Genomic DNA, 22379 nt, shown 5'->3' on the forward strand with positions numbered 1-22379 from the left:
AAGCCCCCCCTACAGTGCTGGCTCTCCCCAAGAGCCATGTGCCCAGTGTACAGCAAGGTCCAGTAAAAGTGATTTACCCTGCCCTTGCGGCTACTCACCATTTTGTGGGTCTTGTCGCTCATGTGTGCTTGCCTGGGGTCAGCCAGTTAGTGACAGGTGTGTGAGTACTGGCTGTGTTTTAAATCACTGAATCAGTGTTGTGTGCGTTGCAAACAATACTGCTTCTGTAAAATGTTGCATTTAAACTTCAAAGAGATGACCTTGGGGCCCAGCCTCCCTCTTTGTTATTGGCAGCTGAACAGCTGCGCAGAATTAGAAAGCGGCCAAGAAGAACTAAGGAAGACTTTCTGCGTGATGTTATGATGCACTCCGCCATCGAGAAACAGGAATTGAAGGAATGGCAGGACAGCGAGAAGAGGGACCGAAAGGAGAATGCGACACGCCAGAATGAAGCCACGGAGCAGCTCTTAAAGGTTATGGAGCACCAAGCAGACACGCTCCAGGCGATACTAGCTCTGCAAACCGAGCAGCTCCACACCCGCCCTCCCCAGCAGCCGCTGTCGCAAAACTCTTTCCCGTGCTCCTCCCAGACACGCCAACACACTCTTATTGTTATACCAATAGAATAAAAACCAGCAGGATCTTATTAAGAGGGATAAGGCAAAGATGCCACATTTATTGTAAATATAATGATAAAGCAAAAGATAAAAGTAAACAACGTTGTTTTGACTACTTATTCCTATCACTACTTATTCCTTATATATATACACACACACACACACACACACACACACACATATATATATATATATATATATATATATATATATATATATATATATATATACAGAGAGAGAGAGAGATTCATTCACACAATCATTCATTTAAGTTCTGTATAGGTGTTATAGTTACCAGCCTAGAAGTTGCTCATGCCAAGTTACTGGCCAGGTATCTTGGTCATGAGGATACAGCCGAGTCTGTGTCAGGTGCACCTGATGCTCCTGGAGGTTGGCAGCAGAACTAGAGACTCAAAATCCTCAGTCTTGAGAGTCCATTCTTATAGGAATTAATTCCTATGTTAGTCTATGGGAGCTGTTTGAATCAGCAACAGCAGGATGAATCAGCGGATGGCACATTCCTGGTGGCTCCACACTGTACAAAGTTTGTGTTTCTCATCCTTCCAGGTGATGGGGTGGATCCCAGTTTACCCTCCGGGGGTTTTGGTGGTCCACTTTACACATTCTTCGGCCGATGGATACTCCCTTTCTAGGCTGGCACCTCACTAACCATTCATATATATCAAGCATTCATCAGCATACATTCCATATCTTAACCATATTTTAATTTACTGTCTACACCACTTTCGGGGTGTGTGCTAATTCATTTGAGACTCCCGGCCCTTTAATCACAGAGGGTGGGGGTCTGTCCTAGGAGCCGTTGAATGAAGTGAAAGTCACTTAACAGCTTATAGTGTTTGTTTACATTGTATCAATCACTTCAAGAACAAAGTCAATTAACTCGTTTGTAAGTTTTACATAGTAACAAAGTATCTTTCACAGGATAGATATAATCAATGGTTTCTACAGACAGTAGCTTACAAGTTTTAACAGAAGACCCAAGAGATTTTTGTACTTGGTGAAACTGTTGGATTTTAAAGTGTGGGGGACAAATTATGAGGGGGTCACTGTCACTTGGGGGAATCACTGTTAGTACCTTCTTTAATATCCCTACATAATCAACCTCCTGGTTCCAGTCTATACCCGTGGCATTCCACTCTTCCCCCCTCACAGTCCAGCACTGCAGACTCCCACTACCCACTGCACTCAACACCCAGCCCTCTGCAGATTGGCCCTGCTGAAGTACAGTACCCACTGTATTGTACTCCAAAGGAGAAGGTTGGATGTGATCCCTGGACATACACAAATCTTTAGCCATCCCGGTACGCCTCCTCCTCCTGGGACCTTCCCTTCCCCCCATTCCCCTCCCTGCTGATGTTTTTGTTGTGTTTGACTCTCTCCTCTGGTTGTTGTCTTTTAATAAAAGAATTGTGTTGGTTTGAAAGCAATCTTTATTCTATTACTTGAACGCAAAAAGAGCGCTGCAAAACAACATACAATTATGTTAAACCCCCTTATTGCCTCATGTGCACCAATCACCTCCTAGCATTACAAGCACTGCTATCCCAAGCATAACAACAACTATTAGTGGCTTTCAGCTTCAAATTGCTGCCTCAAGGCATTCCTGACCCTTATAGCCCCATGCTGTGCCCCTCTAATAGCCCTGGTCTCTGGCAGTTCAAACTCAGCCTCCAGGCACTGAACCTTTGCGGTCCAGCCCTGAGTGAAGCTTTCACCCTTCCCTTCACAAATATTATGGCGTGTACAGCGCGCGGCTATAAGCATAGGAATATTGTCATGGGCCAGGTCCAGCTTCCCATAGAGGCAGCGCCAGTGGGCCTTTAAACGGCCAAAAGCACACTCCACAGTCATTCTGCACTTGCTCAGCCTGTTGTTGAACCGCTCCTTACTTCATAAGCCACGGCATTTAGGGGTAGGCAGGGTCTCCCAGGATCACAATAGGCATTTTGACTTTTGGTCTGGGAAGAAAGTCCCTGCTTGCAGCTTCCTGAACAGGCCAGTGTTCTGAAAGATGTGTGCGTCATGCACCTTTACGGACCAGCCTGCTTTAATGTCTGTAAAATGCCCACAGTGATCCACAAGCACCCAGAGAACCATTGAGAAATACCCCTTCTGATTAATATACTCAGTGACTAGGTGGTCTGGTGCCAGAATTGGAATACGCGTCCCATCTATCGCCCCTCCGCAGTTAGGGAAGCCCATTTATGCAAAGCCATCTACAATGTCACGCACGTTGCCCAGAGTCACGGTCTTTCAGATCAGGATGCGATTAATGGCCCTGCACACTTCTGTCAACACAGGCCCAATGGTAGACTTTCCCACTCCGAACTGATTAACGACGATTAACGACTGGAGTAGCCAGCCTCCACAGTGCGATCACCACTCGTTTCTCCAACGGTAGGACAGCTCTCATTGTCGTGTCCTTGTGCCGCAGAGCTGGGGCGAGCTCATCACACAGTCCCATGAATGTGGCTTTCCTCATCCGAAAGTTTTGCAGCCACTGCTTGTCATCCTAGACATGCATGACGATGTGATCCCACCACTCAGTGCTTGTTTCCCGAGCCCAAAAATGGCATTCCACTATGGTCAGTACCTCCATGAATGCCACAAGCAATGTCGTGTCATAGCTACTACACGTGGTGAGATCAATGTTGCACGCCTCTTGCCTTTGTAGTTTAAAGAATGACTCCACTGCCACTTGTGATGGGTTAGTCAGAGCGAGCAGCATATTGGTCAACAGTTCGGGATCCATTCCTGCAGCCCAAAGAGGCAGGGCGCGCAAACCATTGAAAGATGGCACCAAATGCGGACGGAAGTTGCTGGTTCCTCAGGTACCCAGGGCGTGGCCTGACCGAAAGATGGCAAAGCCTTGGGCCCAGAGAGGTCATTGGTACTGTTAGCAGACAGATGTGGCAAGAGCTCTTCCTCTGCTTCCTCTGTACCTAAGAAGCCCACTTGGGCTCCGACCACGCTTCCCTCAGAGAGCCCAATACCTACAGTTCTGTCAGTGCCCTCGGCCACAATCACCTAGGTACAGACTACAGGCTCCATACTGATAACACCCTCGGTACTGCAGGAGTTCTGTTTTCCCCAGGACCTGGCTGTATCTGAGACTCCTGAGTCTCTGCTGCTTGACTCTGACATGCTGTCAGTACCAAGAACATCAAGATCTCCTGAAGTTCTCCTGGTAGCCAATGGTCACCTCAGATCTCCCCAGATGGAGATTGGCTGACACGCATGCATGGGCTGAACAGACACTACTATGGGAAATCTCCAATCAAAGACACAGTGCGGCTAGTGCACCAAGAGCGGAGCACCCATAGGGACACACATCTTGAAGAACCACAGTTACTGCACAGGGTGAGTAACCATTTCTTTCTGAGTCCCAATCCATTGTTTTCTCCACTAGATCACACTGCTGCCCCTAAGTTAGCCTGCCAAAACACTACCTAGTGGTTAGGCACTGGCGTGTCGTGATTATTGCGTATCAGGCTGACCAGTTCCATCTCCTTGTTACTTTGTGCTTCCCTATGTCTGTTCATGCCTTGTCCTCAGATTCTAACCTGTTCCAGGCAGGGACCATTTTCTTGTTATATGTATGTACAGCACCTAGCACAGTGGAACCCTGATCCATGAATGGGGCCCCTGAGCACTCCACACTACAAATAATACTGAGGGTTTCATTGTTTTAAGTTATTGTCTTTCCAGTGGAGGAGGGAAGGAAGTCAGCTGTTCATCACTTCTTTTATGCTCTGTGCAGATTTATTGAAAAAGCCCCGTCCGTAACTTCTCATTTACTTCTGTCATTCCTACCTCTGTTCTATCCAGAATATTTTATCTTCAGTTGTTCTCATTCTATTTTGTTGTTTTGGCTTTGGTCCTGCACCCCTTTTCTCCACATAAGCTGCATGTATTTGTGTGTTCATTTGTTTTGTCTCCATATTGTCTTCCCATCTACTTTACTTTCTTCTTTAATTCCTGGCACTACACTCTTTGCCTGTGATTTTTTTCCCCCCTCTCCCTCCCCACTTCCCCCCTTAAGCTTACTACAAAGCCTATTGTTCTTCCCTGTAATGTTTGCATTTTTTCCTTCCGCTCAAGCATTGCTGTTATCTGTGTGATTCAGCCTTTATTTCACATTATCCCTTCTCTCTAATTTGTATTTTTGACAATATCTGAGGTGGGTTTTTTCCCCTGTGTTGTGGAAAGTTTCAGCATTGCACTTGTCACTCTCTATCTTTTCTTCATTCTATTCCATCTGTTCTTTTTTCCTATTTCCAGTATCTTATTTCCTGAGGATTGCTTATTATAATTAATTCTTTCCCTGTGATTTTATTTCATTGTTTTTTTCTGTCATTTTATATTGTACTTACACTTCTGGATTTAAGCTTCCATTCCCTTTTCAGTGGCATATTTCTGACTTGTCTGTATATTCTCTCACCCACCCACCCTCAGCCTATCTGCATTTCTTCTCTGTGTATGATAATATGACTCACGGCTGCTACTCCTTTCAGAAGTTGGGGGCTTGTTTGTTTTCCCTTTTGCTTCCTATCCAATTTGTCTGCAGAGTGACTGTAACAGCTCCTGAGGTGGATTCCTTTGATTATGTATTCACAGCCATGTAGGCCACGCTCCACCACAGCACTAGGGAGCTGATCCTGTACCCACCAACGCCAATGGGAGACTTGCCATTGCTATCAATAGGAGCAGGACTGGGTTCTTAATGTTGTGCCCATTTACTTGTTTCATCCTGACTGTCACAGAGCTGTGACGAGTGGCAACCACACAGGGTCCCTCACCACTAAGCAAAGCCCGGATACAAAAGGGTTTTCTTTGCCTGCAAGCAAAGTAGTAAAAAGAAAGCGGGGCTGATCCTCACGTGGTGAAGTCAGTGGAGCTGTGCTGATTTACACTAGCTGAGGATCTGCCCCAGGAGGTCTGAGAAGTGACATTCTCATTCCCCCACATGGGCGTTAGGGCACTGGCACGGCTGACTCACGGCCGCTGGAGCTAAGTAGAAGTGGCAGATGTCTCAGCTGCTCCCTCACCAGCGGGGGTACTGGTGGTGTGGAATTCCACCGTGTGACCAATGATTCTCACACATCTCAGTTCGCAGTTCACCCCTTGACTTCTGTAGGAGAGTAACGTGTACTTGGAGCTTCCATGCCTTGGTCAACCCGGCTCGCCCCACCACACACACAGCAGAAACACATCGTTTTCATTGCGTTAAAGCTTTTAAGGGCTTGCCTAAGCATTTTCAGTACTGGGATCTAAATCATTATTTTGCTGTCAAAACGTTCCATTTTCTTTTCCTTCCCCTTCCCCAGTCTATAATTCTTTTGTGAGTGGTGACTGCATAGTTAATCAGCAATTCATTATACGGCTGTGAAAAATCCAAGCCTGTGCTCCTCTTTATATACTTAATCAGTATTATTGGCTTGTGTACAGTAATGTGTGGTATTTTTTAGATTAAACTATTATTATTGATTTTTAACAGGTTATACATCGAAAATGTAGTCATTGCAGGACTTTGGAGATGCCTGTGTGGCTAGGAAGGGATGGGGTGAGCGGCAGAAAGAACACAAGCTATGGTGAATTAACAGGGAAGAGAAGTAAACGGAGCTCTTGCTACTTAGTTCAGTCTAGCCCAGATCAGTAGTGGCTGAAAGACATGACCATCTGATGGATGTTCTGTACTTTTTGTGAAGGGTTTGCTGGTTTCAATCCAGTTTAAAATTATGCTGTGGAAAGAGGTGACAGCAACAGGAGACACCTAGTGAGGGAATGAGAATGAAGAAACTGATGCCCTCAGCAAGTCTCACTTTCCCTTTCAAAAAAAAGTAAGACTGGCACTGAAGCGGCAATGATAGCGTATCCCAAATCCATCTCTTAACGCATATAGCAGTCAGAGACCTTAGCCTGGCAAATGACGTACAGATAGATCACACCATTCCATCTTTCACCTTTAGATTATTGGTCCTAGAATTATTTTAATTGTGCGGGGCCTCTAGTGTGGGCCTAATCTAGCTGCATTGTTAAGAATTAATTGCATTAGGTTGCTTAATTCAAAAAGATATATAAATCTGGACTGTTCATAAGTCACTACAGCAATTTTCCTCTTCATTCCAGTTCAGAAAAGTGCATGACTAAGTTAAAGGCAGCATAAATCAGTCTACACCCTAATGCAAGGTGTCAGCACATTAAAACAATATACCCCTTCTTAGCTATTCTGTGTATATCCAGTACCTAGCATGAGGAGGTCCTGGTCCACGCCTGGGGCTCCCAGGCACTACCACAGTACAAATAATGAGCAATAATCTTCCCATACAGGACCCAGTTCTGCCATTGTTACTCTTGTTGAGGAAGACCTTGCCCTTAAAATCAATGGATCTACTCATGGAGAGATTCACTGCTCAGTATGAGGAAAGGAAGCAGAATCAAAGGGTCTTTCCCAGATGAGAAGACATGGATCAGAGAAGCAATGGTCTTAATTCAATCATTTGTGTTGGGTGGTTAAAACCTACTGGTCCCCGAGTAGAAGCACACAAGTGATTTCAACATAATCTGACATGAGATGGTGAACTACAGCAAGCCAAGTAAGAAGAGCTTTGATGCAGGAGAGCTTTGTCCTTCTTTCTCCTGATGAGAGCGGTGTGTGATCTGAATCACAGAAGGCACTGGGCTGCTATTAAAATAGGTGAAATGGTTTGATAGTAAAGCTTCTGATGGATGAGAACTTTCAAAGCCAGGAGCCTCATTTATGCTACCACTAAAACTTTAAAACGACCAAGCGACTGTCTACATTACTGTTGTAATGCAACAAAATGTATATTTATCTCTTTTTGGAAAGATTTGTTTCTTTTCGGCTGGTAAACGCTCATCAGCCTATAAATCACTTCTGTACCTATAGTACCTCTAATAATAGCATATAATCTGTCTGCTTGGGAATCTAGTACTGAAACTCTTGGTGAGAAAATCGAAACTCCAGGCAGGTCTTGAAATGCAGGTGTCTGCCTTGGGCAGCAGAGACAGATAGTATAGCAGTGCTTACCACATTAGCTAACTAACATAACATTGGTTGATTGGGGATTATAGACACTTTAGTCTCCATATAGTTAGGGTGGAAGCTATCTGGTCATTGCAAGCCTGACTTTGATAAATACATGCTCACTCCTGACTTGGCCAAAACTAAAATATTTCACCTGGTGACAGATTTGAACTCTTCTGCAAAGTTTAAGACAGAGAATAAAAGGCACTGGGGACAGAGAAGGGTTCAAAAATGGAGCTCATTTGGAAATTTTCCTAATGGCCTTCTGGCTTGTAATATCCCCACCCCGCAAAACCCAGCTTGGTCTAGAAACGCTAAATGTGTCTTAATCTGTTGGTTATGATGTGGCCTAGTGCCTCTAGCTAGGTATGGGGCTAGGCTGGGGGAGTTGTGTGGCTATTAAACACACTGGCAGTATTTCTGGTCGCACACAGTGTAAATGCAAGACGTAAGAAGCTTGCAGCCATTGACTGAAGACCTCCTAGAGCACAGCTCTGTGCTACAGCATGTGACCATCAATAACTCCACTATTCGTGGACTTCGGCTTCCAGCAGCTGCAGCAGCAAACCCTGCTGTGGCGTTCACTCGCTGCCATTGGCAGCATGGCCTAAAGAGGAATGAGTGCAGAAATGGAGCTGTTTTGAGTTCTAGTCTCACTCCTGCAATCTGGTCTTCACAGTATTTTACACATATAAAGTAGCACCCCTGTAAGGTAGATGAATATCACTGGCTCAGTTTTACATAGATTAATGGCTATACTTTTCCCCAAAACTCCATCTACATTTTGGTGCTTCCTTTCTTGGGTGTCTTGACTTCACAAACTTGCGTAGTGTTGAATTGGCACCCAATACTGGATGCCACTTTGGAAAACATGACCCTCATTGTCTCATCAGGACTCTAACCTTTTTGCTTTTAGTCTGTGGCTACCTCTGTGACTTCCCAGCATGGGGCCTTCTGGTGCAACTGTCAAGTCATGTACTGTAAAGGCTTCTCTTAGTCCTGCTGCTGAACATGTCATCTCCTCAACCCTCTGACTGGTGTGAGAATCAAACCAGGTCCACTGAATGACACTCTAATGTAATCACTAGACAACAAGGCTGACAGTCTAGCACCAGGAGATCAACATATTAGACAACAGATCTCGCTATCGTACTAAGATGGCCCCCAGAACCAGAGCATCTGAGCACCTCAATCTTTAACGTAGTTATCCTCACAACACCCCCTGAGAGTGAGGAAGTGCTGTTATCCCCACTTTAGGGATGAGAAACTGAGGCTTGCAGAGATCAAGGGCCAGATTTTCAAAGGTAATTAGGCATCGAAAGCTGCAGATGGGTGCTTTGCAAAATCCACAAGGCATCTGTCTGCAGCTTTAGGTGCCGAAATACCTTTGAAAATCTGGCTCTAAGTGACTTGCTGCCCAGGGTCATACAGGAAGGCTGTAGCAAAATGGGGACTCAAACCCAGGAATACTGAGGCCTAGGCTCGTGTGCTAGCCATGGCACCATCCTTCCACTTTCTACCAACCTGGCACTGATAGTCTCCTTACGTTTTTATTAGGGAAGTACTGGACTGTTATACCAGTTTTAGTCTATTTGTACTCTCACCTACTTGAGACCTTGCCTCTATTGTGTATAACTGCATTGAAGCAGCCAGATAGCAGCTGGTGCAGTTGTGACAAGCCCCACTGGGTATGTCTACACTGCAGTAAAACACCTGTGGCTGGCCCATGTCAACTGACTTGGGCGCACAGGGCTCGGGCTGGAGCCTTTTACTGCACTGTAGACATACCTTCTCTTTACTCCTGGATGTAGTAGGCAGATGCTTTCTAACAAAGCCCTTCTAATGTTACCTGAAGAGCAAATAACACCTGTAAAATTATGGATTCTCTTTTTAATACGTCTGAATATTGTCATCAGTTCACTATTATTTTTGTAGATTGGTTACATCTCACGCAATGTGCTGCTGTCCAGCTCCATTTCTTCACCAGTGTTAATACTAGTTTGGTTTGTTTGCAGCTCAGGATTTGGTTTTGAGGGTGTAGGAGGAGGAGGAGGGGCTCCCTTCTCACATACTCATAATGAGCCTGGTTCTGTAAGGTGCTGAGTACCTCCTGCAAAGTGCCAAACTCCCTGAGCTCCCACTGCACTCTGTTAGAGTGGAGGGCGCTCAGTATCATGCAGGATTAGGTCTGCAAACTGGAGGAATAATTCAGCAGGAAAAGATGATCCAGTAGCGCTCAGCGAGTCTTTCCCAGGAGAATTAATGTTTATTACAAGAAAGCAAAAGTAGCCGGAAAGGAAACAGAACATTCTGCAGCATGGAGTCCAATCAACGTCTCTCACTCTGAGTGCAGAGCCCCACCTACCCACTGCCAAACTTCTTGCTCTTTCTCCCAAGCAGGATATCTTTGCTTAAACCATTCTCCATGAAGCGGGTGTTCACATCTGCCTAGTTTTTTTATAGCACTGATGTTTCCCCATGTCGGGTGTTATAGCTATCCAACTGAGTAATTGGTGACTATGACAGATGGCCCTCTGTGCATGTGTGCACCCTCGGGAAAAACAATGTACACAGCAAATTAAATGTTCATTTGAGCAGACCTCTCTTCCTCTGCACAGTAGGCTGATGTGCAAGGTGAATATTTAGGCAGTGTTGAGTATAATATTTCTATAGCAAACAGAAATATGGCACTTGCTATGCTCCTTCTCTTGGTAATAGTGCCACCTGCAGCTTCCAGTGTGCACTTTAACTGAAGACACAGGCCCGGATTCTGATATTGCTTACGCCATGTTTCCTCAGTCTGTTGACTTTGGTGGAGATGCTCTTGACTTTCACCAGTGTGAAGCCAGAAATGGGCCCTCCAACCTGGGGGGAAGGGATAGCTCAGTGGTTTGAGCATTGGCCTGCTAAACCTAGGGTTGTGAGTTCAATCCTTAAGGAGGTCATTAAGGGATCTGGGGCAAAAATCTGTTTGGGGATTGGTCCTGCTTTGAGCAGAGGGGTGGACTACATGATCTCCTGAGGTTCCTTCCAACCCTGATATTCTATGAAGGGCAAGATATAAAATAGACATTCATAGCTGCTTTTTTATTTCTCACTTCATTAACTCATCACTTCCCTGTGCATCTCCACAACCCCTCACACATGTGTACTGTTAATCCAAGTAGACAGACAGTGTCTTAATGCTATAGCTCTGCACAGTATAGATGCCATGTACCCTGAATTGCAGTCATTCCCACCATGACTGCTTCTACAGTAGCATTTAAGGAAATGCTACAAGTTAGAATCAGAAGACTGATTGTCTCTGCATTACCCAGGCAGCTGGTTTGCTGTCACCACTGCTTATTACACACATTATCATCTCACTATTACCTTGTGAATACATCACCGAGGAAGGCATCTGTTAGCACCAATAACTAGTTTGTAAGATCTTTGGGGCAGGGACACCTTTATGTTATGAATTGGAAAGCACCTAGTACATTGGGGTCCCAGTCCCTTACTGGGCCTCTAGGCTATACCTCAAAACAAATAAGCAGTGATAACTGAAATGCTTAAGAACAGATGGGAAAGAAATGACATTGCAGTTTGTACTATTATGACCTACCTACATGAATGTGAAACCATCTATGTGAGTTTGGTGGTGGTCTTTGCATTGATAAAACAGTGATCTGCTCTACAGCACCTCTTCCTTTCTAACTGGATACACCCACTAGAAATGAAGCTGTGATGTTAGCTCAAGTAATGCTGTCATCTGAACCTCTGTAAGTAACTAATGTTCTCAGCCTAAGAAATCTTTATCTTATGGACTCCTGACTTGGTTAAATGTAAATGGTTTGAAGATCATTTTTCAGGAAGGGATTGTTTGTTTTGATTATATGCTTTATACATATTACTTGAACAGTTCTTATCTAAAAGCTGAGTTGTTAAGATATCATTTTACTTCCAACAGCAGTGGTGAAAGACTGATAGATTGCCCACGCAATGCATGAGTAAAAGAAGCAAGTTAAACATCAGGGTCTGGATGAATGATTATTTAATCTGTTTACCAATGGCAATATATTATCAGCAATTTTTGATAAATTCATTTTATCCGCATCTGCTTTTCCATAAGAATGAGGATATTTAGTTTGATTCAAATTTCATGGTCTGAGGGAGCCTTTAATACCAATCATGCCAATAATCTATGAATATAAATAGACTAAAGTACTAGAGAGATGTGCAGGAAAATGTTATCTACCAAATGAAACTGGGGAGAAAGAGTAGGGAGAGACAAAGGTCTTTCTGCCTCCCTTGCAGTTGCAAAAGGGGCAGAATCTTAATGAGTTTTAAGCTAATACCCTCCCCTCTCTCTCCATTTGGGTTTCTCTGGCTACAGTCAGTCTCTGAATGGGACAGGAACTGAAGGTCTCTATTCCCCTGTAAAGTGCTGTGCACACATATGATGCTATATAAATAATATAACAGCAGCAACTGCTAATGTCCTCTCTAGACTGCCATAAAGGTTTAGCTTACCCATGATATGTTACAAAAACTGTGTGGTCTAGGCTTTTTAGGTCCACAGCCAACATAAGGGCGAGGGCGTTCAGCTGACACAAAGCCATGGGTAGTGGGGTTGCAGAGTCACCAGCCCCCAGGAAGAGCATTAAGAACTGCTTGAGGCACATGGGGAGTGTGAGGTCTGTGCCATCTCTAGGGATCATGTAGCTTGCTGCCTCTGGTGCACTGGCACTCTTCTCTGGACTAAGGGTAGGGGTAGAGGTGGGGCATGGCCTCAATTTTTCCCTACCCCTTTCAGGTTGATTTGCTCTCTGGAGGGAGTAAGGACCATATAGTCTCTGCGCAGATGGACTGCTGATGTTCTCTGCTCTTACATGTGCAAGAGCCGATCACATCTCCCATTTGGACACTCCCCGCTCTCTGAGCTAGTGGAATTTTCTGTATTGTCATTCCAGCTCAAGATGGTGGTGAAATATATGCGGCCACCATTTCTGCCTGCACACTCATCAATCTCTTATATCAAGATTTGAATAACGTACTGGTTTTGGTGTTTTAGTTCCGCTCTGGCTCAGACAGACAATTGCTCAGTTAGGGAACGGGAGTTCATAAAAACAGTTTCTTTCAGTCTGGTTCTGCAGGCCTCCTATAGCTTCTCTGTTGGCTCGGGGAGAGAGTTATTTAGTCCACAAAATTGCTTTTTCACTATAGCACATTTTTTAGCATGAAAGCAAGATATTCTAACACATAGGGCTTTTGTAAGTAATGAGAACATGACTTGTGTCAGACGTGTGAATTTCTCTCCCACCTGCTCTGAAGTCTACCTACAATCTTCTCTCCCCTTCCAGGAAGGACAGACTGCACTGGTCAGAAGTAGGAACCCTTGCTCAGCCAGTGGAAGGCGAACTGGGCTGGAGGGAATAGCAGCAAGGACAAGACTGATGTCCTTGAATCCTCCATTCAGTCTGTTTATAGAGGTTAGATACCAGCACATTATTCAAATCCCTTCAGACTATAACATTGGGGTGAGATGGTGTTCAGATAGATCCTGCACGCTCAAGACCTCATTTTCTATTCCTAATGCAGTTAACCTAACACATTTCACCTTACTACGTACAGAGCAAACTCTCTAAATAAACACCGAGGAAATATAACTTAATAGGAAAGTTAGAACTTTGTTTAAACATCTTGTTGAAATGTTGTTGTTAATACCCTACAACAATAATGATAGGTTGGAGCATGTGTGCATCACATCTCCTATACTGCAATTGTAAAATAAAGGAAAATATTTTTACCACTTATTATACAGAAAAGGGCAGCTCTCAGATTTAATTTTAAGGCGCTATGTACCTGTCAGTAATTTAGTTGTTTGTTGGTGGCTGAAAATTACCAGTTTATAAACTAAGAAGCGTTAAAAAAAAGAAAAGTAAAAACAACGAGGAGTCCTTGTGGCACCTTAGAGACTAACAAATTTATTTGTGCAGAAGCTTTCATGGGCTAGAATCCACTTCATCAGATGTATGATGTAGGCAGCCCCCCAACCTGAAGTAAATACTCACCATCAACTACACACCACACAACAAAAACACCAACCCAGGAACCAAACCCTGCTACAAACCCCAGTGCCAACTCTGTCCACATATCTATTCAGGGGACACCATCATAGGACCTAATCACATCAGCCACACCATCCGGGGCTCGTTCACCTACACATCTACCAACGTGATATATGCCATCATGTGCCAGCAATGCCCCTCTGCCATGTACACTGACCAAACCCGACAGTCTCTATGCAGAAGAATAAATGGACACAAATCTGACATCAGGAATCATAACATTCAAAAACCAGTAGGAGAACACTTCAGTCTCTCTGGCCACTCAATAACAGACCTAAAAGTGGCAATTCTTCAACAACAAAAACTTCAAAAACAGACTCCAACGTGAAGCTGTAGAACTGGAAATAATTTGCAAACTGGACACCAACAGATTAGGCCTGAATAAAGACTGGGAGTGGTTGGGTCATTACAAAACCTAAACTTAATTTCCCCAATACTAATTTCTCTCTACTGTTACTCACACCTTCTTGTCAACTGTCTGTAATGTGACACTCTTACCACTTCAAAAGAGATTTTTTCTCCCTTGGTATCTGGCTGTTAATTGATTTATCTCCTTAGACTGGCCTCACACTTGGTAAAGCAACCCCCATCCTTTCATGTATTTATACCTGCTCCTGTATTTTTCACTTCATGCATCTGATGAAGTGGGTTCTAGCCCGCAAAAGCTTATGCCCAAATAAATTTGTTAGTCTCTAAAGTGCCACAAGGACTCCTCATTGTTTTTGCTGATACAAACTACCACTCTTAAAAAAAAAAAAGGTAGAAATCTTGGCTAGATACAATGGTACAGAACAGGCTATTCCTTCTAGTGGCCTTGATCCTGCAGTAGTCACACACACACACCCCATCACCCATCTGGTTTCAGTGGGGCTCCTTATGGGTGCAGGGCTCCTCCACATGGATCCAAGTCCAGGCTCAAATGCATGCTTGTAAAATCAAAGTCCTGCTAGATGTAGCAGGAATCTGAGTGGTGACACTCATACGCCCATTTCAGAGCATTAAAAAGTATTTAGTTGTAAAAATTCATAAATGAATCTGAAAAATATCTGAACCTATGTTGACTGATGAGCATTTGAGACTAAATTGACCATCTAGAAATGGCTGCTTACAAGAATTGATTAACTGTAGCATTCTCTGATCTCTACCCAGCAATTCCCCTTGGCTTTGCTGTAATTCCTGTATAGCAAGTAACTCAATCACAGTTTTACAACCACAGCTGGTTCTTACTACCAGGGCCGGCTCTAGGTTTTTGACCGCCCCAAGCAAAAAAATTTTTGGCTGCCCCCAACCCCAGCCCTGGGTTCTCTCTTCCCCCCCTCCCACCCCAGCCCTGGGCTCTCTCTTCCCCCTGCCGCCCCAGCCCTGGGCTCCCCCCACCAGTGATGACTCAGCCCGCTTCCCCCTCACCTCCAGCCGGTCCAGCGCTGGCAGGGTTGGGGTAAGCAGCGGGGCTCCCGGGCCGCGCCTCAGCCCAGGGTCCCGCCATCCAGGGCTCCCGCCTCCAGGACCGGCCGGGACCCGGGAGGGCAGAGCCGGGGAACTGCCCCGGCAGAGGGCTGAGGCGCCGGGGCAGGGTAGCCCCAGAGGCAGCGGAGCCCCAGAGAGCGGGACGCGGGCCCCACACGACAGCGCCCCGCCCTCTATGGCCCCGCTGCTGCTTCTGGCCGCCCTGCCACAATCCTTGGGCGGCTTGGGCCGCTTCACCCAGCCCCGGCTGCAGCGCTGGGGGCAGCCGCCCTGTGGCATCTGCAGGCGGCTCCGTGTGCCCCTTGGGGTGTCCCCCAGCCTGAGTGTCCCCCGCTCGAAGCCTGCCCGGCACAGCCACAAGGTGTGGGTGCTGCTCCCCCGCGGCGCAAACCGCAGCATCTACAGGGCGCCCCCCGCGCACGACGCGCTGCTGCTGCCAGGGCCGGCTCTAGGCGTTTGCTGCCGGAAGCACCAAAAAAAATGGCCAGAATGCTGCCCTTGAAAATGTGCTGCCCCAAGCATGTGCTTGGTTTGCTGGTGCCTAGAGCCGGCCCTGCTTACTACTATTAAATCAGAACTTTCCTGTCTCTCCAGGATTTCTGCAGCTGTCAAAACAAGGCTAAACTTGCACTAAACTTGAAATCTTGGACTTAAAAAAATCAGTCTTGCTATGACAGTCTGACTTGATTAAAAATCAATGGGTCAGCCAACAACTAGCAGATTAACTCACTTGAAATAACATTTAATCTCGCTTTATCCTTCCCAAAACGCAAAAGGAGAAACAAGCTGAATGTTTCAGTCACCACTAGTAAAAAGCTGAAAATGATCAAACCAAAGTTTGTATCGCTAATGCAACTGGTGGTACAAAGCTAGAATAGAAGCCAAGCAACCAGGAGGCAGGGGCTTTAGGAGAATACAACAGCCTCATCTTAGCCTTTGACCTTCTATGTAGATCTCTTCTGGATAATCTCTTTGCTTCATCGTTCCCCTTCGCACTTTCTGTTTGTTCCAGGTAGAGAGAACAGACTCCAGCTTCATTTGTGCCATCGCCCCTTCAAAGCTCTTCCGTAAACCAGCTTCCTCCAAGCCATTCTGCAATGCACGACATTCAATGTAGAAATTGTACGTCATATAGGTTCTGAGAAACTAGTCTGGAAATCTAAGAGTAGATCTTAATTAGATTGTAAGCTCTTTGGGCAGACCACTTTTTGTTCTGTTTTTGTACAGTGCCGAGCACAGTGGGGTCCTCGGCCATGACTGGGGCTCCTAAGTGCTACTACTACACAAATAATCTTCATGCTGCTAGCCTAGACAATTGTAACAACTTAACCCAAGCTGATTGAAGGCGTCTTCTAACTTCTGACAGCAGAGAAGCATGTAAAATCTTTGGCAAAATACAGTGAAGCCATCTGAAGCAGGAGGGCCGTGATTATGGCTGCTGTGTGTCTGATATAAGCATTCTTTGCAGTTCACCCTAATTGAGTAACTCCAGTATGGCTCCCTGGGATCCGGGTCACACAGGGCAATTGCGTGGGGCCGCACGTCACGGGGGGCCCATGAAGCTAAGTTGCTCGGGCTTCACCATCAGCCCCAGGTGGTGGGGCTCAGGGCCCCAAGCTTCCCCACATAAGGTGGGGCTTTGGCTTTCTTCCCTAGGCTCCAGCAAGTTTTACACTGGCCCTGTTTGGTGGACCCCATGAAGCCTTCTCACAGCCCCCGGTCTCTGGTTGAGAACCACTGCTTTATTGCACATTATATGTACAAGAAGCCATGGACCAGAATTTTCAAAAGTAACTAGTGATTTTGGGTGCCCAACAGGAGGAACCACAAGGGGACTTGATTTTGAGAGTGCAGTTTCTGAGTATCAAATCCCTTTAGGGTGTCTGGAGTTGGGCACCCAAAAATCACCAGTCATTTTTAAAAAACTTGGCCCTATTCCATGGAAAGAATTGGGGAAATCATCAAGGCACAAATGGTAGTTAGGCTACCAATTCTCGCACCAACTCAAGGGGAGTTGGACACCTCCCTCCCCTATGTGCCTATGGAAATACTCCCTAGGATCTAAAAACTGCATAATGGAAATGAGAAATCAGCACACGTCTGCCTGTGTTTTGGTGATGCTGTTTCACTGCCCAGCTAAAGGCAGTTAGATGAGCAAGCATAGCTCCCCCCTTCTCCCCAAAAGCAGGGTCCATTTAATAGAAACAAAAATGAATTGCATTAGAATAAACATATTTCCTTGCCCTTGAAGGGTGATTAAACTTCTTTTACGGGTAGAAAAGGGAGCTTAATAGAGTTATAGGTGTTTTAAAACTCATAAAAGAAATTTTTACATTCCCCCTTCACGGGTGAGCTGTCATCAGTCATGTGTTTGCAAGCTTATTACTTTTTGCCATTCAGAGACTGGCAGCACGGTTAGAGAGCTTTGCGTGTACTTTCTTTCCTTTCCATGCTTCGCACCAGGGGTTCACGAGTGCTTTTGCTTCCTTTCCGGGAATTCTAGCCACTTGCAGTCCTGTGTTAAAAGAGGACAAATAATGGATTCAGGCACTCACTCTTTTTCTTGATTCACCCAGCTCTTTATTTGCTGGATATCTAGCCCTCTAAGCTCTGGTTGGTTTTTTTCTGTCAATTGATGAAAACTGTATAGGTGAATATATGTTAGACTGTAAGCTCTGCAGGCCAGGGACTCTCTCTTCTTGTTTTATGCTTGTACAGTCCCTAGCACAATGGGGTCCTGTCCTGGTTCATAACTGGGGATCCCCTACGGATCCCCCGGTACAAACAATATATATGTTCATGTTTTGACCAACCGTGTCAGATTCCTATGTTTCCTAATGCTTAGAATAGGAAGTAAATGGAGTACCTGAGACAGTAGAGTGTAGACAAATGACTTTTTGTTTTAGTGGTCACTGTTGTATCTATAGAACTTAGAATTTAAAAGAAATATTCAGCAAAAAATATAAGGACTGGAGCTTTAGCGCTGTGGGCTACATTTCCATTTCTGAAGTGACTCGGTTCAGTTGAAGGATGGATTCCATAGGCTGAAACGTCAGAGAACTAGGACTCCAATCCTAGAGAGAAGTAGCCGAGCACAGCTGGAATTTTCAGAAGGGATTCGCATGCATACATCCAGAACAAGATTGTCAAGACCTCAGCTCCTATTGAACCATTTTCGTAAGTGGCCAGCTCTTCAAAAGCTCTCCGCACATTGAGCCAACATTGAATTTTTTTTAAAATCTGCCCCCCCTCCCCCCCCTCCCACCCCCCATGTGTGAAGTGCTGAAGCCTTTAAGAACTATTTATCAACACAGTAGCATGGTGGGAGAAGCACATGGCCTAGAAATCACCCCTGCAATGGTCTAAAAGATTCTCCCAACAAGTTCTGGAGGCATTTATTTTAAATACACTTCAGTCAACAAAAACATAAGCTTCTACAGAAGTGTTGGGTCAGTTGTGCCCAGTTTTTCTATTAGAAGATTCTGCATCATTCATCTCATCATTACCTTTCTCCCTTTCTATACTTTAATAAACACTCCATACACATCACACCCCACATGTTCAAACACATACTTTAGAGAGAATTTACCTTTAAAGTGCTCAGATACCACACTGAGGTAGGCAGTATATATACTTGTATACATCTATCATCTCCATTTTATTTTGCTACATACACCAGAGTTTATTTCAATAAACCTGTTAAAGAAATAAAGCAGGTTTTTTTTAAATCTTGGTACTGAAAATAACTTCTGAAGCAGTATAAATAACCTTAAGTCAATGTTCTTTTACAGGCTTAGCTCTGCCACAAGATAAAATATTGTCTATTCTGACATACACCCTCAGCAAACTTCAATAAACTTGAATGGGGGTACAAATCCCAGAACTTGGCCCTATATATGGTAAGATCAAAATGATAATGCGTTGATAAAATGTCACTTTCTAGACACAAGTCAACAACCCAGAATGTTAGGATGGAGCCTAGCGCACGTGGGTAAAACAAAAATGGAGAAGAATTTATTATTTTAGTTCACACAGGCTATATATTTAACAAATGTCTCCATCTGTCACAAATTCAATAAGCTCTCAGCATTCTGAATGGAGCCCAAGCATAACAGTTACTTGATGCCTGCTACTTTACTGCTCTCTATTATAACAAATCTCTAGTGTGAAATACTGTTAATTGATCACTATGAAATCCTCATCGTTTTAGTGCTGCTGTAAATTTAAAAGAAAAAGATTTTGTATTTGAGTTGCAGTGAAGGTATTATTAACTCTTACAACATGGGCAGGATTTGGGGGACCCATTTGATGGTCAATACTAGCTTCAAGCCCTGTATGTAAATCACAAACTCAATAGGTCATAATTCATTAGTCTGCATACTTAGTTGCTAATAAAAAGGCAAGGAAAAAAAGAACGGGAGAAAAATCTTTAACTCTATTCCCTTTTGTTGTGTGGTGGTGTCTCGTCTCAGAGGAGTATAAGTACACTATGGGCTTTAGCTACATCGGTAGCTTGACGCTGTAGCATCTTCAAAGGATCTGTCTATTATAGCCACAGGTTAGCTGACTCATCGGGGGGGTTGCTCTTTGAAGTTGCGGCAGCCTAGAGGAGATGCCAATGTGTTCACAAGAGACTGTTCCATTAAAAGACAATTATGTTGCTCAGCTCCAAGTTCTGAAGACATTGCACTTCCTAAAAATGCAGTTGTTTTTCCAGACACCACTGCAGTGTCAGGCACAGCAACTGCAAATCACCCACTGCCTAGGTAGCGGCAGGCGAAGAAGAAACCTGGCATGGTCTAGTGGCTTGACCATCACCAAGGAAACGAAGAACTCCTGGGTTCTAATCTTGGCTCTTGGATATAACGTGTGTTGTGGTCTGAGGCAAATCACGTAAGCCAGCGTTTTCAAATCCAGTAGTATAAATTTAAGTATATGGTCTGACTTCCCTCCACCCCTCACCAGTGCTGACAATGCAGAGCTGCCATTAAAGTACCAATGTTCAGCAGCCTGATGATCACAGTTATGCTAACTGTTCTGTCTCATGCTGCATCTCTAGACAGATATTTGAAGTGTCTCCTATTTAGCTGCAGCATTCTCTGCTGAAGCCTCTTGCATAAGTTTCCTATTTAAACAATAAATTAAGATGCCAAATATCCAAGGGGTTTGGTGCCTTGTGTTTCTAAAAGGGCTCCTGAAGTTTACACTGAGAGCATCCATTCAGAATTTGTGGTGGGTCTGGAGAACCCACATTAGTGATGGGCCCTGCATGTTTGGCTGCTCCAGGCCATGCTAGGCCTTAATCTGACATTCTCCTCCACTGAAATGGTTTGCTGGGTCACAGAGCTCCAGTGGTGCTGACCTGAGCAAAGACAACTTGAAGAGCATTGTTTGTGGCTTCAGACACAATGATCTGATCACTCTGACTCTTCACTCATTCAGGATAGGTATTACTGCTGTTACTGGTTCCAAAAACTAGGGGCTGCATCCAGTGGTGTAGTCAGCTTCTCAGTGCAGGGGGAGCAACCATAAAAAAGGCGCCCCCCCCTTGGCTCCTCCTCCGGCTGCTCCGCACCCCCCCCCTTGGCTCCTCCGGCCACGCTGTGGCCATGCTGCGCCCCCCTCAGAGGGGCTGGGGAGGGCGGGCGCTGCTTGCTTCTCCCGGGGGCTGGTGGAGGAGCGGAGCAGTAGGGTGGGCAGCAGCTGGCGAGATCCCCTCTCCCCGGCAGCTTCCTGGTTCCCTCGCCCGGGCAGCCCAGCATTTTTTTTCAAAAGTGGAGCCTGCCGGGCCACCGCTGGGCTCCTGCAGGCAAGTGGGGGTAGCACGGCTGGACTCCGGAGGAGCCATTTGGGAGGGCGGCGGGCGCGGCCGGAGGAGCAAAGCGGCCGGGCTCCTCAGCCATCGCGCCCCACGCTCAGCGCGGCCGCCTCCTGCGGCAGCTCAGGGCTCAGCGGCCAAGCGCTCCACAGCTGGCGGGCAGATCCTCTCTCCCCGGCAGCTTCCTGCTTCCCTCTGCCCACCAGCTGCGAAGCGCTCAGCCGCCGAGCCCTGAGCCGCCGCAGGAGGCAGCCGCGGCGGCGATGTTGGGGCCACGCTAAGCGTGGGGCGCGATGGCTGAGGAGCCGGCCCCTTCACTCCTCTGGCCGCGCCCACCGCCCTCCCCCCAATGGCTCCTCCGGAGTCCGACCGTGCTGCTCCCCCACTTGCCTGCAGGACCCCAGCAGCGGCCCGGCAGGTGCTGCTTTTGAAAAATGTACTGAGGCAAAGCGGCTGCTTCCCCTGAACCCCCCTAGCTACGCTACTGGCTACATCACTCACATAGCAAAGAAGAGCTATGCACAGTGACTCCACTCCCTATGCGAGGCTACACTGCAGTAAACACTCTCAAAGGGGTGGAGGGGGGAAGCGCATTGTCGGTGCTGATGAGCGCATGAGCAGGTGAGCCAGATGCTGGAGTCTGGCAGTTTGTTTTCCCCCCAATGCCCGTTAGGGAATATTAATATTATGGCTTTTGGCAGCTGAAGCACCCAGCATGCAAACCTCTTGCTAAAACAAATGCAAACGCAAATTGAAATTGAAAGAACACTGACACTTCAGTGATTTTACCCCTTAGCTGTTCACAAACATGCAGTGGGCGTAGTGTTGGAGAGAGAATGGAAGCTGGCCTGCTGCCACTGTTTTTCCTGCATTGCTGGCTTCTTATTGTATTTCAGCCAAGCAAAGTAACATAAAAATGTGTTCCATGCTATATCAGACCCCACTGGTCCACCTAGTTCAATATCTCATCACCTACCTTAGCTTCAAAGGAAAATGCCCATATTTATCTGTTACTGTTGGGATATGTAAGGGGTAAGCAAAAAACTGGGAGACCGCTGGTAAACAGACATGGCATTAAGGAGTAGAGGCACAGGCAAGCACCACTTCTGTGCTTGATAGATAAAGTGCAGGCACCTTTCTGCACTTGATAGATTTAGGCAGGGCCGACTTTAGGACGTGCGGGGCCTGATTCAAAAGAGCTGCTGCCGAAATGCTGCTGAAGACAGTGGTGGCAATTCGGTGGCAGCTCAATCGGTTGCCACTGTTTCCGGCGGCACTTCAGCGGAGGGTGTGTGGGC

General features: G+C 45.8%; 1 long non-coding RNA gene across 1 annotated transcript in view; it reads left to right on the forward strand.

Annotated features, from left to right (window-relative positions):
• Positions 1 to 20235, forward strand: part of LOC135981258 (uncharacterized) — a 145579-nt gene extending 125344 nt beyond the window's left edge. The window contains exons 2-3 of the long non-coding RNA XR_010598202.1: positions 13029 to 13157; positions 16276 to 20235. This is a non-coding gene — a long non-coding RNA (uncharacterized LOC135981258). The remainder of the gene's footprint in view (positions 1 to 13028; positions 13158 to 16275) is intronic.
• Positions 20236 to 22379: the final 2144 nt, after the last annotated feature.

Source organism: Chrysemys picta, chromosome 2 (assembly GCF_011386835.1).
Source record: "Chrysemys picta bellii isolate R12L10 chromosome 2, ASM1138683v2, whole genome shotgun sequence".
NCBI lineage: Eukaryota > Metazoa > Chordata > Testudines > Emydidae > Chrysemys > Chrysemys picta.